Here is a 16,044-nt window from a genome sequence, read left to right on the forward strand (position 1 = left end):
CGACACAGTGGGTCAACTCATGTGCACTATTTGACTCGGTCAGAGGTTGACCGGGTCATTGACCAATTGACCCGAATTTGACCCGGAACTCATATGGCCGAACCGGTTGGTTTGGATTGATTTAAAAAAAAAAAAAATAAAGGCTTGTTTGGTTTTTGTTCATTTTGGGTTTTTATTTAAACTACTTTAAATTTCATTTAAAGGTTCGTTTTAAGGCCAAATTGAAATCTGTTTTTTGCGTTGGATTCCTTATTTCGGGCCACATTTAATGATCTAATTTTTAATATGACATATTTATTTGAAATTTTATGTTGTATCTGGTTTCAATTTGTTCATTTTGGGTTTTGTTTTTATTTAAACTACTTTAAATTTCATTTAAAGGTTCGTTTTAAGGTCAAATTGAAATCTGTTTTTTGCGTTGGATTCCTTGTTTCGGGCCACATTTAATGATATAATTTTTAATATGATATGTTTATTTAAAATTTTATGTTGTATTTAGTTTCAATCATTGAAACAAAATGGCATAAATCAATGCTTTGAAACTAAATATATATGTTATTGGTTACCATGAAATTGAGAATTTTTTTTTTAAATTGAGATATGTTAATATGGAAAAGGGTGTAAGCTTCCGCTCATTCTTAATTGCAAAGTAATTTTGCTTTAGGAAACCATGAAATGATGAGGTGGAATCCACCAAAGTGGTACATCTTATTATTTCATGATTTTCCACAGGGAAACAATGTAGGTGACATTTGCCCAAAGGTGATATCACCAAAGTTAAGAAAATGACAGTAACCTAGAGGTTCCTAAGCCCAAAGGTGAGGGGATTTCAAAAGTTATTGTTCTTTTCACAGTAAATATAAATTTACAAGAGGACCAGTGCATTCTTAGCCCAAAGGATAGGAATGTAGTTGCGGTTGTGACTCTTGTATGGTTATTGTTGTCCTAGTGACATTTATATGTATGTTTTGAACATAAAGATATACATCTTCAATGGGAAAGATATGATAGAACTGAGTGAAACCCACCAAAGTGGTACATTCAGTTCGATTGTATCTTCTCCAACAGTAAAGGTGATACTTTCCCAAAGGTTATGTCATCAAGGTTTGAGGATAATCATCCACATTTCAGAAAGGGACATTGAATTTGGAGTTCTTTTGCCCAAAGGTGATTGAATTCCAAAGTTAGTGTTGTTTTCACAGTTAAAATAATAATATAAGAGCATCAGCTAATTCCTGTCCCAAAGGATAGGGATACATTTTTTAGTTGTAACTCTTATTTAAAATATATTGATGGTATTACATGCTTTTATATTATGGTTTATATTTTGATATTTGGCATGTATTGTGTTGTTGTTACTGCTGTAGTAAGATGGCAGTTCCCTCAAGTTATGTATCTTCCATCCCAATACTCACTGGTAACAACTATCAAAAGTGGGTGGAGGAATTAGAATTGCATTTAGGTCTTCTTGACTTAGACTTGGCACTTAGGGAGCCTAAACCTGAGCCTCTCACAGACTCGAGCAGAAGTGCTGAAAGGACCAAGTTTAAGAAATGGACTGAAGCAAACAGAAAGTGCATACTGGTTTTAAAAAAAGGCAGTTCCTGAAATTATACGTGGGAACATAGAGATCAAAGACACTGCAAAAGAATTCCTGGATGCTATTAAAGGTAGATTTCAACACAACAAGAAAGCTGAGAAAACCACATTGATGACCAGACTAATGAATACAAGGTATGATGGATGTGGGAGTGTTAGAGAATACATTTTGGGTGTAGCTACTGATGCTGGTAAACTTAAGGATCTTGGAATACAGATCGATGAAGAATATATTGTACACATTGCACTGAATACCCTCCCTAGTCAGTATAAGGTTATCCAATCTACTTACATTGCACTGAAGGACGATTGGAGCCTAAATGAGCTCATTTCCATTTGCACTCAAGAGGAAGAAAAATTGAAACAAACTAGGTTTGAGAGTGCACATGCAATTTTTCACAAGGGATCTTCTGGTGGACCAAGCAGAAGGAACAAAAATTTTTCCAACAGAGGAAGCGTTAAGCCATATGACAGGACTAATAGCTCTCAAGAACTTGACACATCTCAAAAGGCTCAGGATGAAGAGAATACCAACAACGTAGAGTGTTTCTGGTGCCATAAGAAAGGACATGTGAAGAAGGATTGTTTTATTTTCAAGAAATGGTTAGAGAAGAAGAAGAATTCTGGGGCTGATAAGCAGGATGATACCAAGAAAGGGTGAGGTAGAATGATCACCAGTAATTGAGAGCAAGTAAAATTTGGTCCCATCAAGTAGTTAGGATTTCTTTACATACAGTTATTTGAAATGCTTGATTAGTGGGAGCTTTGATTTTGTTTAGTATTTGTTTATGTTTTGAACCTTAGCCCGTATGTTTTGGGGCACAGTTTGATGAATTATGGTTAAGTTTTAGCATTTACATTATGCACAGTTATTTATTGAAATAGTTGGTTTATGATTTCATTTAAGAATGTTTTTATAGGCAGTAATTGTCTTGGTTATAGGTAATATTTTACCACAGTTCAAAAGGTAATGTTTGCCACATTTTAAGACAGTATTTGTCACAGTTCATAAGCAATATTTGCCACAGTTTATAGGCGGAAGGCCACAGTTAGATATTAACCACAGATCAAAAGCGATTTGCCACAGTGAAGGTTAATATCACAGTTAAGGACCTACATGGAATGACAACAGTGTAATTTGAGGATATGTCAATATTTCTGTGATGGTATCCCACATAGATTCGTGTTAAGAAACTTACTTATGTTTGTAATAACAGAAAGTTGTATGCCGTATATTGAGGTGTATCTTCTGCTGTTATTCAATGTGAGTGGTTTTTCAACTGAATCACAGTAAGAGTGGTTAATGTAATAAGATTCTATGGCCACACCAATTTAAAAGACATCCTTATAATTAATGTAGCCCAAGTGGGAGATTGTTGGATTTATGGGCTAAATTAATTCTGCGGATTGATTAAATGGGTGAGAGTCAAATTGCATGAACCGGTTCGGTCCACTCTCAAGCTTAGGGATATGCTGGCTCAACCCATTGTGGTTTAGGGTTTTGAGTGCAGGACAGTATTATAAATACTAGGTTTTGGGTCCCTACAACTATTATTCACTCTTCTCCACTTTACCACTAAAGTGAGAGAACCAAGGAGGTTTAAGGGGTTGTAGAAGATCCATAGCCAAGCCAAGAGAGCGAAAGTGGGAGTGACCAACATCAATCATCTTCAACATACTTGGTGAAAGGTACAAATCGATCATCTATAATTTTATTAGATTCGTGTTCTTGTTTTTCCTGTGTGGTTCCCTCCATAGGGTTTCAATCTCAAACCCATAAGGAGTTCTAACACTTTTTACCAAGAGACGGAACTAACTCCTAGTTCTTTCTGCAGGCTTCTCCTCCTCTTTCCAACTTCAACAGTATGCTCTCCCACCTGCATGTTTTGAGATCTTCCAAGCCTCTCCCCTCTATGATGGTTTCAGGCGAATCTTCTCGTACTCCTTCTGGTATCGATCAATCGAGAACCATGTACCAATCCATAGCCCACCGGTTTGCAAAGGAAGTCTGGAAATGTGGTCACATGACTGAGATGGAACACATTGCCAATAAGCTTCTGGTGTTTTCCACTCTTTCGGTCAAGTAGCGTGAATTTGTAGAATATCTTAAGGAGTTGAGCCTTTTATTTGGAAGCATTATTACCGATACCATCGACCTCATAGAGTCAACCGGAACTCTTCTCACTAAGCATAAGGCCTCTGCCCAGATGATAGACGCTCGAAGGGCCAAGCTAGAAGAGCTTATGGTGTTTGTTGAAGCCTTTAACACAACCATCAAGGCTATAGATAAAGAGATCACCCATCTTTAGCGGGACAAGGAGAAAGAGAAACAGCTGATGGAGTCCAATACTCAAAAGTTCAAGGATCTCTATGGGGAAATAGCTTCTCTAGCCGAGAACTTGCAGACTTCTGACCTACAAGCTGAAGGATGGGAAAAAGACTTGTTCGAGGTTGACCGTATTTTGTCGCTGTTGGATGATAAACTCCAAGATGGTTGGTTTGCCTTTTTTGAATAGTTTAAGCTTTAGGCCTACGAGCCAGCAAAGTCTACTGGCAATGCCCCTTAGTATTAGGATGATGTTCTTTTCCACTCCCCTTATTTTCTTGGTGTGTTCTTAACCATTCCAGTTATTTTGGTAATGAAGCAATCACTTTTTTTTCCTTCATATTTCTCCCTTTGATGGTTGGGTGTGTGCTGGGATTATGACTCAAGTCATAAGCTGAGGGATCAATCTTCACTAGGATGGTTCCCACATGGCTGGGAAGTACCTTTTCAGGTATTTCCCATTGATTGGCTTCAATTAGATCTATTCGTCCAGATTCCGTAGCCTGTAGGCTTCTCATTTGAGTGTTTGGTATATTTCAAATGGTCCTTCCCAAGTAGGGGACCATTTACCAAACTGGTTTGTCTTAGCCCCAATTTTTAGGATGGCCTTCCATACCAGTTGACCTTCTCGAAATTCCTTTGGCCTAACGCACTTGTCTTATGCCTTGGCCACTAACACTTTTTGGGCCTGCATGAAGTTTAGTCCCATAACATGTTCTTCGCTTAGATCTTCCAATTCAGTCAACATAGCCTTATTATATTCGAATGCCATCAAGTTGTGCTGGCATGCGACTCGTAATGACTTCACAGTAACCTCCATGGGCAACACCGCATCATGGTTGAATGTCAGCGAGATAGGGGTGGCTCCCATTCCCGACTATTTGGTAGTCCGATAAGCCCAAAGGACCTCAGACAACAACTCAATGAAAACTCCTAATTTGGTCACCCTCCCCTGGCTATGACTACTTACGGACCCTAGACGCGATCTCTCACTTCTGATCGATAGAGATGACAATTGACTGAGCTAACCTAACCCAGAAATATTCCATACTCACCCAAAAATGACTAGAAATCTTATGCAAGAGAAAAGAAGGGTCCAATTATGACTTCTCATATATAAAGGAATCTAGTCCAAAGCAACCGTATGGATGGATAGTACTCAGAATCACAATTTCAATGATATATGGTACGTCAAATCGGACCATCGAATCTCCCGCAATCATTCCCAGAAGTTACACCTTGAGTACGCAAACCCCGCCCATGCAAACACCCACACCTTGCCATTAGCGCTCAAACCTTTCCTATGCAAGCACTCACACATTGCCATAAGCACCCAAACCCCATCCATGCAAACACCCACACCATGCCATGAGCACCCAAACCTCACCCATGCAAGCCCCCACAACATGTCATAAGCACCCAAACCTCGCCCATGCAAGCAACCACCCCACAACCTCACACACCCTCACATACACCAACCTTACCCAACATTACACATCCTCACACACGTCGATTAGCCTTGTGCACCCCGTGTGTACCGGCCCAGAGCCCCGGCACCCCCGCAGGAGCCCCAGTGCCCTCGCAGGAACCTCGACGCTCCCATAGGGTGCCCGACACCCATGTAGGAGTCCCGGTGCCCCCGTAGGAACGTCGATGCCCCCACAGGATCCCTAGTGCCCCCGCAAGAACCCCGGTGCCCCGGCATGAGCCCCGGTACCCCCGTTGGTGACCATTTTTATGAGGAGATCCCCTCTTCACCCGCTTGTGTACCTCGCACTGCCTTGCTAGCATACCTTACACTGCTAGCTCCTATTGGCCCAAAAAAGCATACCCTACCCTTCTAGCTCCTATTGGCCCAAAAAAGCATCTTTACACCTCATTGGCTAAAGAAAATTACCCTTCACCCCATTGGCCCAAAAGTTCACTTTGTTACCCCATTGGCCAAAAAAATTCACTTTGTTACCCCATTGGCCAAGGAAATCCCTCTTTCCTCCCCATTGGTCCAAAGAATCTATAAATACCCCCTCTCTTTGGTTTTTCACACTCAAGCTTCCTAGTGAGCACCCCTCGTAGAGAAGCTCTGCCCTCTCTCCTCCCTCCCCCTTAAGGTTCTTTAAGTTTTTGGAGAGATCTTCATAAGATTCGAAGTGTTCTTCGAATTTTTAGAGAGATCTTCATAAGATTCAAAGTATTCTTCAGGCCTTTAAAGTTCTTCAATCATCTGGATTCTGAGTGAGCATTTTGTATAGGAGAAACTTTGCCTTAGTCTCCCCCCCTTTGAGGTTCTTCAAGTCTTCAAAGCAAGCTTCATAGATTCAAAGTGTTCTTCAAGCCTTCGAAGTTCCTCAATCATTTGAGTTTCGTCAAGCCCTCCTATAGCTTATCCCTAGCGGAAGCTCTACCGGAGTGTCACCTCAGCCTAGCCCTTCTATAGCCTATCACTAGCGGAAGCTCTACCGGAGTGCCACCTTAGCCTAGCCCTCCCATAGTCTATTCCTAATGGAAGCTTTTTCGGAGTGCCACATCAATCCCTCATATAGCCTATCCCCAGTGGAAGCTCTGTCGGAGTGCCACCTCATCCTAGCCCTCCCATAGCTTATCCCTAGTAGAAGCTCTGTCGGAGTACCACCTCAACCAAAATCCAGAAGTAGCCCATCTTTAACGAAAGCTCTGCCAAAGTAACACCTCAGCCTAAGCCCAAAATTAACCTTTCTTAGCTGGAGCTCTGTCAGAATTTAAACCCGAAAGTAGCCATTCTTAGCCAAAACTTTGTCCAAATATTACCTCAATTAGCATCTCTTGAAAAAGGTAGTTGGAGGTCAAGACCATATTCCCCTAAGCTGGGAGAATCCACAAGAAAATTCGTGCCAACATGTTGGGATTTAAAATGTAATCGCAAGCGTACGGATCAATGTAGCTACCGGTCAAACACAGGAAGAGCAGCCACTTTATTTTTTTACTTCGTTTAATAATGCGAAAGTGAACCGATTAATGGTTGTGATCTAATTCTAACTACCATTCTAAATATATGTATCTAAAATAACGTCCTAACCATTCGTCATCTAAGAATTTAAAGACACAAGCCACACAATTAAAATTAAATAAATAAATAACTGAAAATAAACACCCCACTTAATTAAAAAACAATGAAAAAAAAATGCTGAAATAAAAATAAAGTAAAAGAAAGAGGATAAAGCTAGAGAGAGTGTTTGAGATTTAAAATGTAACCGCAAGCGTATGGATCAGTGTAGCTACGGGTCGAACACAGGGAGAGCAGCCACTTTATTTTTTTATTTCTTTTAATAATGCAAAAGTGAACCAATTAATAGTTGTGATCTAATTCTAATTACCGTCCTAAACATATGTATCTAAAATAACGTCCTAACCATTTGTCATCTAAGATTTTAAAGACGCAAGCCACGCAATTACAATTAAATAAATAAATAACTGAAAATAAACTACCCAGGCAATTAAAAAAAAACAATAAAAGAAAAAAATGTTGAAATAAAAATAAAGTAAAAGAAAGGGGATAAAGCTAGAGAGGGACTCACAAGTAGATTTCTCTACTTAGCCCGAGGGATGCATCATAATATGAGCTTCCCTACTTAACAAGAGAGTCACTCTTACAAGGGTTACTCTAGTTGGCTTTAGGGAAAGGGAGACAATTAAAATAAAAGTAATAAATTGATGGTTCTATGGCTAGGAGGGGCAAAGCCAACACATACATTAGCCATGAACCTTGGGGGAAAGGGATAGCAATAATGTAACGACTGAAATTAAAATCTTAAATTAAAAAAGAAAGGGCAGTCAGAAGAGGGAATGAGAGGGGGGAGAGAAGACTATTGAAGGAACCTACTTACTTGAATCAATGCTTGAACTTGAAAAAAAAAAAAGATGCTCCACAGTTTGTGATCTTGTCACCTAGATCTAAGCCTAGGACTATAACTTTAAAAATTACAACTCAATTGCATAAATCATAAACATAAAAGGCTGAATAAGAATAAAAGAGTGATTGCATTAATTGACATAAAAAACTATTACAAAAGTGATTAAAGCAAAAATAAAGAAGAACTAAAACTAAAGAGAGTGAGAGAGGGAGAGAAAGAAGAAAACTAAGCATAAACTATAAAGTAAACAAAGGAGAATAATAATTAGAAGGGAGGAGGAAGGGGCTTTTATAGGGCTTTTGTCTTGCCTCCTTCCTTTTACAAGTCTTCTTTAAGAAAAGAAATAAAATAAAATAAAATAAAATCTTGGTAAAAATCCTCATTCTTTGAGATATTGTGTGAGGAAGGAGAGAATCCGTTTCCAAAATTAACAAATTCTATTCCTTCCTTGCAATATTAACTAATATCTTACAATCTTGATTAAATCAGAAAGGAATCTCTACATAGCATCTTTAAGATCTTGTGAGGTGGTAAGGAGAGAGAATAATCTTCAGGATTTTGTAGGAGAGAGGATGAGGTACCAATGAGTGGGTCCCACCTTTGGACTGGTTCTTGATTCACTTTAAGCACTTTCTCTTGTAAACTTGGAAACTAAAAAAAAAACAAGAAAAATAAAAGTAGTACTATCCAAAGTGGGGTAAAATATACACTTATATTCCTAAGATTTCACACATTATTGTGCTCATCAAATTCCCTTATACTTGATTTTTGCTCGTCCTCGAGCAAGATAAATAAATAAAGAAAAAGCCTAACTCACTTTCGTAGGAATCACGGTTGCACTTAGCATGTGCAACAAGCCTTTAAACCCCTAAGTTACCCTAGTGGACGAGTTGTGTCTCGTGGGTGTTTGCAGTGAATATACATCTAAAATTCAGAATAAACAAATCCCAACCTTGGCTAAAGGTAAGGCCCATACCGATTCGGAGCAAAGATAATTTCTCTTACAAGGGACCCCCACACTTGAACTTTTATTACCCTTTATCAATTCCAGGCACTAGCATATTTCTTAATTTGGAACTCACCTCGTCTCTTCCAAAACATCCTTATCTTAAGGTAAAACCACTTGTGAAGAAATAGGGAACCAATGACTAAGGCGTTGGAGTGTTTTTGACCGAACATGTTACCAAGCATTATTGACATTTGCATATTTTTTTTCTCTTTTTTTTTCTGCTTAATAAACTCTATTCTACTCCACTACTTTTGGCCTGAATGACATGGTGGAGCAAACACCAGACACCCAAGTTACTATGTAGCTTCGCTTTTTGCATATGTCCACAAAGGCAGTGATGCTAGAGTTACTTCAGAAGTTTCATCCCAAGGAATTTCGATCAAGACACCACGCTTCCTGAGGCGCAATGCCCTGTCTAGTTCCAAGGGAATCAACTCTTATTCTTCTTTATACCACATTTCACATTTCATTTAAAATTGTGCATTTGTCAACCCATGCCAAATTAAGAAGAAGGTCTCAACTCCAAATCAAAAGTACAAGGAACCCACAGACTTACATATGGTCCATCACCATAAAACAGGGGTCTCTTATTTTTCAAAAGAAAGTCCCATCTCAAGACACATGCTTGTTTCTTTCTTCTCAACTGGGTTTTTATACGTTCATAATGGGTACCTTAGTCAAAACTTTTATTTTCATACATCAAGCAACCGAATGGTATGATCATTAGCCAAAAGCCAAAGTAGGACTTCATCCTTAGCAAGCTCAAAAATAAAAAGAAAAACAAACAAAACAAAGTGAAAAAAATAAAAATTGGTTTCCCTCCCCCACACTTAAGTCGTGCAATGTCCTCAATGCATGGAAAGAATTAAAAGCAAGGACAATGCAAGGGGGTCATACCTGATTAGAAGTTAGTCATCAGTGTAAAGAGGTTCATGGAGATCCATGACCTCTTCACTACTAGTAGTAGGAAACTCGAGGAACGGTTTCAAACGCTGACCATTAACCTCCAAAATAACCCTGTTCCTGGATTCAAAATCTCCACAGCCCCATGGGGATATACATTATGGACAATAAACGAGCCATCCCATCAAGATCTAAGTTTACCAGGGAAAAGATACAATCGAGAGTTGTACAATAAGACCTTATCACCAATTGTAAAAGATTTATGCAGAATGTGTTTATCATGGAAAGCTTTGGTCTTTTCCTTATAAATCCTAGAACTTTTATAGGCATCATTTCTAAGTTCCTCCAACTCAGATAGTTGGAGCTTATGGTGAATTCCCGCATCAGACAAATCAAAGTTGAACTTCTTGATGGCCCAAAAGGCCTTATGCTCTAACTCAACTAGTAAGTGACAAGCTTTCCCATACACCAAACGGTAGGGAGACTGGCTAGGCATCATTTCTAAGTTCCTCCAACTCAGATAGTTGGAGCTTATGGTGAATTCCCGCATTAGACAAATCAAAGTTGAGCTTCTTAATGGCCCAAAAGGCCTTATGCTCCAACTCAACTGGTAAGTGACAAGCTTTCCCATACACCAAACGGTAGGGAGACTTGCCAAGGTCAGTCTTGAATGTAGTCCGATGGGCCCACAAGGCATTAATGAGCCTAAGGGACCAATCCTTACGGTTGGGATTAACAGTTTTCTCCCAGATTTGTTTGATCTGCCTATTAGAAACCTCCACTTGGCCATTAGTTTGGGGGTGATAAGGGGTAGATAACTTATGAGTGATCCCATACTTTTTCATTAAGGCCTCAAAAGGCCGATTATAAAACTGAGTACCCCTATCACTAATTATTACACGTCGTGCACCAAAGCGGGAAAAATGTTTTCTTTTAGAAACTGGACCACTACTTTGTGGTTATTAGTTTTACAGTATGGCCTCTGTCCATTTAGAAACATAATCAACGGTCAAAAGTATGTATAAATTCTCAAAGGAATTAGGGAATGGTCCCATAAAATCGATGCCCCATACATCAAAGATCTCAACTACTAAAATAGGGTTGAGAGGCATCATAGTCCTCTTATTGAAACGGCCAAAAGACTGGCAGGCGGGACAAGCCTTGCAAAAATCAAAAGCATCTCTAAAAAGAGTGGGCCAATAAAATCCACATTGGAGATCCTTTGCGGCAGTCTTCTTAGGTCCAAAGTGTCCACCACATGCATGATCATGACAAAAAGAGAGAATGGAATGTTGCTCATGATTAGGAACACATCGTCGGATAATTTGATCCAGACATATCTTAAACAAATAAGGATCATCCCAAAAAAAGTGCTTAACTTGGGAATGAAACCTATACTTATCTTGGGTGGACCAGTGATCCGGAGTCACACTTGAAACTAAGAAGTTGATAGTGTTAGCAACCCATGGTTCACTGAACATTACAAATAACTGTTCATCTGGAAAGTTCTCGTTGACTGGAGAATCGACAATCAAGGAATTGGGAAGCCAGGATAATGGTCTGTAACTAGGTTTTCAACTCCTTTTCTATCCCTAATTTCTAAATCAAACTCTTGCAAAAGTAAAACCCACCTAATGAAACAGGTTTTGGCATCCTTCTTCTGAACTAGGTATCTAAGGGTAGAATGATCAGTATACACCACCACATATGAACCAACTAAGTAAGACCGAAACTTTTCTAATGCAAGCACAACAGCTAAAAATTATTTTTCAGTGGTTGTATAATTGAGTTGTGCATTATTTAAGGTCCTACTAGCATAGTAAATGACAGTGGGCAACTTATTAATCCTTTGACCCAAAACTACTCCTATGGCAAAATTCAAAGCATCACACATCAGTTCAAAAGGTTCAGTCCAAGCAGGTGGTTGAACAATGGGTGCATTGGTCAACTCCTTCTTAAGTTGCTTGAAGGATTCTAGGAACTCTTTGAATAACTCAAAAGTCCGATCTTTGACAAGTAATGAAATGAGAGGTCGGGCTAACTGACTAAAGTTCTTAATAAACCTTCTATAGAAGCCTGCATGCCTTAGAAAAGACCGAACATCCTTAACAGATTGAAGAGGTGGTAAATTATCAATTAAATCCACTTTGGTTCTATCTACCTTAATTCCCTCCTTGGATATTACATGGCCTAAAACAATACCAGATTTAACCATAAAATGGCATTTCTCCCAATTCAAAACCAAATTCTTAGATATGCACCTTTTCAAAACTAGGGAAAGATGATGAAGATATTCAAAATAAGAATTTCCATGAATTGAAAAGTCATCCATAAATACTTCTAAGAATTTTTCGACCATGTCAGAAAAGATGCTCATCATGCATCGTTGGAACGTAGCAGGGGCATTGCAAAGCCCAAAGGGCATACGCCTATAAGCAAATGTCCCATATGGGCATGTAAAAGTGGTCTTATGTTGGTCCTCTAAAGCAATTGGGATTTGGTTATAGCTAAAATATCCATCAAGAAAACAATAGTATTCATGTCCAACTAACCTCTCTAACATCTGATCAATGAATGGCAATGGGAAGTGGTCCTTCCAAGTTGCCACATTAAGTTTCCTGTAGTCTATGCACACTCTCCACCCTGATTGGACATGAGTTGAAATTAGTTCATTATTGGCATTGGGAACTACAGTCACCCCACACTTCTTAGGCACTACGTGAACTGGGCTTACCATTGGCTGTCAGAAATAGGATAAATTATTCCATGATCCAAGCACTTTAAGATCTCTTTCTTAATGGCTTCCATCATCACTGGGTTAGCTCTTCTTTGGGGTTCCGTGGATGGTTTGGAATCCTCCATAAGATGTATATGATGTTGCACAATGAAAGGGCTTATACCCTTGATATCAGCCATGGTCCAACCTAGGGCTTCCTTATTATCTTTTAACACTTTAAGTAACTCCTCTTCCTGGTTAGAAGTCAAATTTGAAGAAATTATTACAGGAAGAGTCTGGTCAGGCCCCAGGAAAGCATACCTCAAATTAGATGGCAACTCCTGAAGATCTAGCTTAGGGGGCTCAAATATAGAAGGTTTGGGAATGGAATTGGAAAGGGGTCCTAAGGGCTCCACAAGTGTGTGAAGACTCAAGACTTCAGAAAAGAAATTTTCACTATCATCATCCAACTCATCCATACACTCTTGGAATTCTGAATCAAAATCAATATCAAAGTTGGTAACTAAATCATCAGAAAAATCCTCAAGCATATTGATCTCTTCTTCCATATGTGGTTGCTTGCCAATCCTAAACATGTTAAACTCAATAGTTTGGTTACCAAAAGATAATCTTAGGAAACCATTCCGACAATTGATTAATGCATTACTGGTAGCCAAGAATGGTCTTCCTAGAATTATTGGGATCTCATCCTTGGTTGAGAAGGGCTTAGTATTTAACACAATGAAATCAACAGGGAAAAGAAATTCCCCCACCTTTAGTAAGACATCCTCAACCATCCCTTTAGGAATCTTAATAGACCTATCTTCCAACTAAAGAGTAGTTCCAGTGGCTTTCAATTCTCCTAATCCTAGTTGCTTGTACACATGGTAAGGTAAAAGATTCACACTTGCACCAAGGTCAAGTAAGGCATGCTCAGTATAGGTGCTGCTTATGACACAAGATATGGTAGGGCTCCCTGGATCCTTATACTTGGCTGCTATAGCTGAGTAATTATGGAACTAATGTTACCTGCCAAGAACGCCTTTTTGGGCACACTAGTGATACGTTTGTGAGTACACAAATCTTTCAATACCTTTGCATAGGCGGGGATCTGGGATATGGCATCCAAAAGAGGGATGTTCACTTCTACCTTTTTAAAGACTTCTAAAATTTTGTCCATGGAAGCAGTCTTCCTTTTGTTTACCAAGCGATTAGGAAATAGGACAGGATGAACATAAGGACTGTTAGGGATTTGCCCCTGTTCAGAAGAATCATTTTTGGTTTCCTCAATCAAATCATCTTTAGTTTCATAAAACTCTTTAGGTTCAGAAAAATCTTTAGGTTCATCAGACGAACCTGAAACAAGAGGCACACTTGTGTCCTCAACTGAAGGAGAGTTAACATGAGTAATAGATGAGGAAGATTTAGGAACGCTCTGTAGGTACTCTCTACCACTCCTAAGGGCATAAACAATATTACATTGGTTAGAGAGCCCTTGTGGGGTCTGACCTTGTACTATATTTAGTGGTGCATTAGTTGATGTTTGTGAACTAACTAACAGGCTGATGATGCCTAGGGTTAGGCTCTGGTTGACTGGGTAAAGTTCCTTTCTCCCTCTTATACATAATTGAGACAACTTGAGTGAGTTCTCTCGTAAGATTTTGATGGCTTGTCATGAGGAGGGCCATATTTTTTTCCAAGTCACTTATTCTACTTGCCTCTCCAATGTTGGTAAACCCAGGGGGTTGCTGATAAGATGATAGGAGAGGCGCCCTAGGAAAACTAGCCTGAGGTCCTACATTTGACCTAGGAAAAGTATTTTGAGAAAAAGATTGTTGTGCAAAGGGAGGCCTTTGGAGTCTAGGTTGACCTTGATTATGGAAATTGGAAGGCCCTGCTTGGTTGCCTTGATTCCAAGAGAAATTTGGTTGATTTCTCCATCCTGGATTGTAGGTATTACTATATGGATTATTCTTGTCACACCCCATTCACACCGAACCGGGCCAGTGACTGGGTTAACACTGGTTAACCCAAACCAGCCAGGATCATCTGATACTGTATTCCACCACAGCATACACACAACTAATAAAAGCTTATCAGATCAGCGGAAGACTTGGTTTACCTGTGAATATTCCCCTAATACTTGATACCCGAATTGTGATACAATAGTTATATACATGTGGGCCCAAAGGCATGATAATTACACAGTAAAAATACAATTCACATATCAAGTACAAAAAGGAAACCATAAAAAATCAGAGTATACAGCTCGCCTTGGTATCAAAGGCTAGAGCTCAGCTCGGCATCAAGGGTTGAGCCCAGCTCGGCATCACATGGTAGAGCTCAGCTCGGCCTCAAAAGTGGAGCTCAGCTCGGCATCAGAACTATGGTCCCACAGTACAACCCTCGCATGAGCAATCAGTGTCGTGCTCTAACTCCTCAGGGGCACACCAGTCCTCTTCAGGAAACTCCACCGTGGGGCCCGACTCGTGCTCTTCAGATGGATGACCTGCAAAACCATCTAAAAGAGGTGCACACGTGGGATGAGCTCACTAGCTCAGTAAGTGGAAAGATGGACCACACAACAGTCCACACAACAAAACACAATCATATGCACTACATGCTATGCAATACATTTTAAATCATATCCACCTAAGCAACATTACTAAGTCTTTGGTTTAGTGCTACTATAGCCACAATGTGCGTGTACTCTGGGTACGAGCCGCGAACTCCATCCCGTGATACGCCCATAGGGCTGTCGGAGAAGGCCCACCGTGAGTACTCGGAAAAAGAAAAACATGCTGACCACCGGCTCTCAACATAAAAGTAAATGACTGAAATTAAAGGTGCTGACTCCAATAATTTAAAAGCAGTACGATTGGCCCACTTGAATATACCATCGGGGTTACCGACTGTCCTAATGACCCACCGGGTGTTATGTCTAAGCGCCACAGTGACCCGATAACCATGACCACTGCTTCCCCCCAAATGGTAACCCAACACCTTAACCCCTGTTGGGAAGGGTTGTAGCACGGGATGGTGAAAATCCTAAACCGCATGCTCCTATATGACAAAAGTACGATTGCATAGTGCCACCGCGTCCCATAGCACGGGCCACCAATGCACTCATTTTCAAGCCGACTACGGCATCTAGTCTATTAATGCATTATGCACAATGATGTCAACATTCATCACATAAGCATCTTATCACTTGGCATTTGGAAAGTAAACATAACACCCATGCATAACAATGTGAGGATGAACTAATCTACATAGCATTTTCATGATGGCATGGCTAGACTAGATACAATTAAATGAATGCCAAACAATACTTTGAAACAAGGCCAAACGTCCTCTCCCCACTTACCTGTAGTGTACAAGGATTCCCGCTCGGTACGGGTGAGATCCGGTACGAGAAGCGTAGGATTTGGTGAACTTATCATGAGTGAGCGGGGTTAGTATTTCACCATTTTGGAATCAAGATTAACATGATCCAATGACACGATCATGTTTAGAATCCTAAAAGAAGGTCACACGTTCGATTTGGGTCCAATCGGACGTAAGAATCACATTTGGAGCCTCTCAGGTGGGTCAGACAGCCCAC

This window comes from Macadamia integrifolia, chromosome 3 (genome assembly GCF_013358625.1).
Source record: "Macadamia integrifolia cultivar HAES 741 chromosome 3, SCU_Mint_v3, whole genome shotgun sequence".
NCBI classification, from domain to species: domain Eukaryota; kingdom Viridiplantae; phylum Streptophyta; class Magnoliopsida; order Proteales; family Proteaceae; genus Macadamia; species Macadamia integrifolia.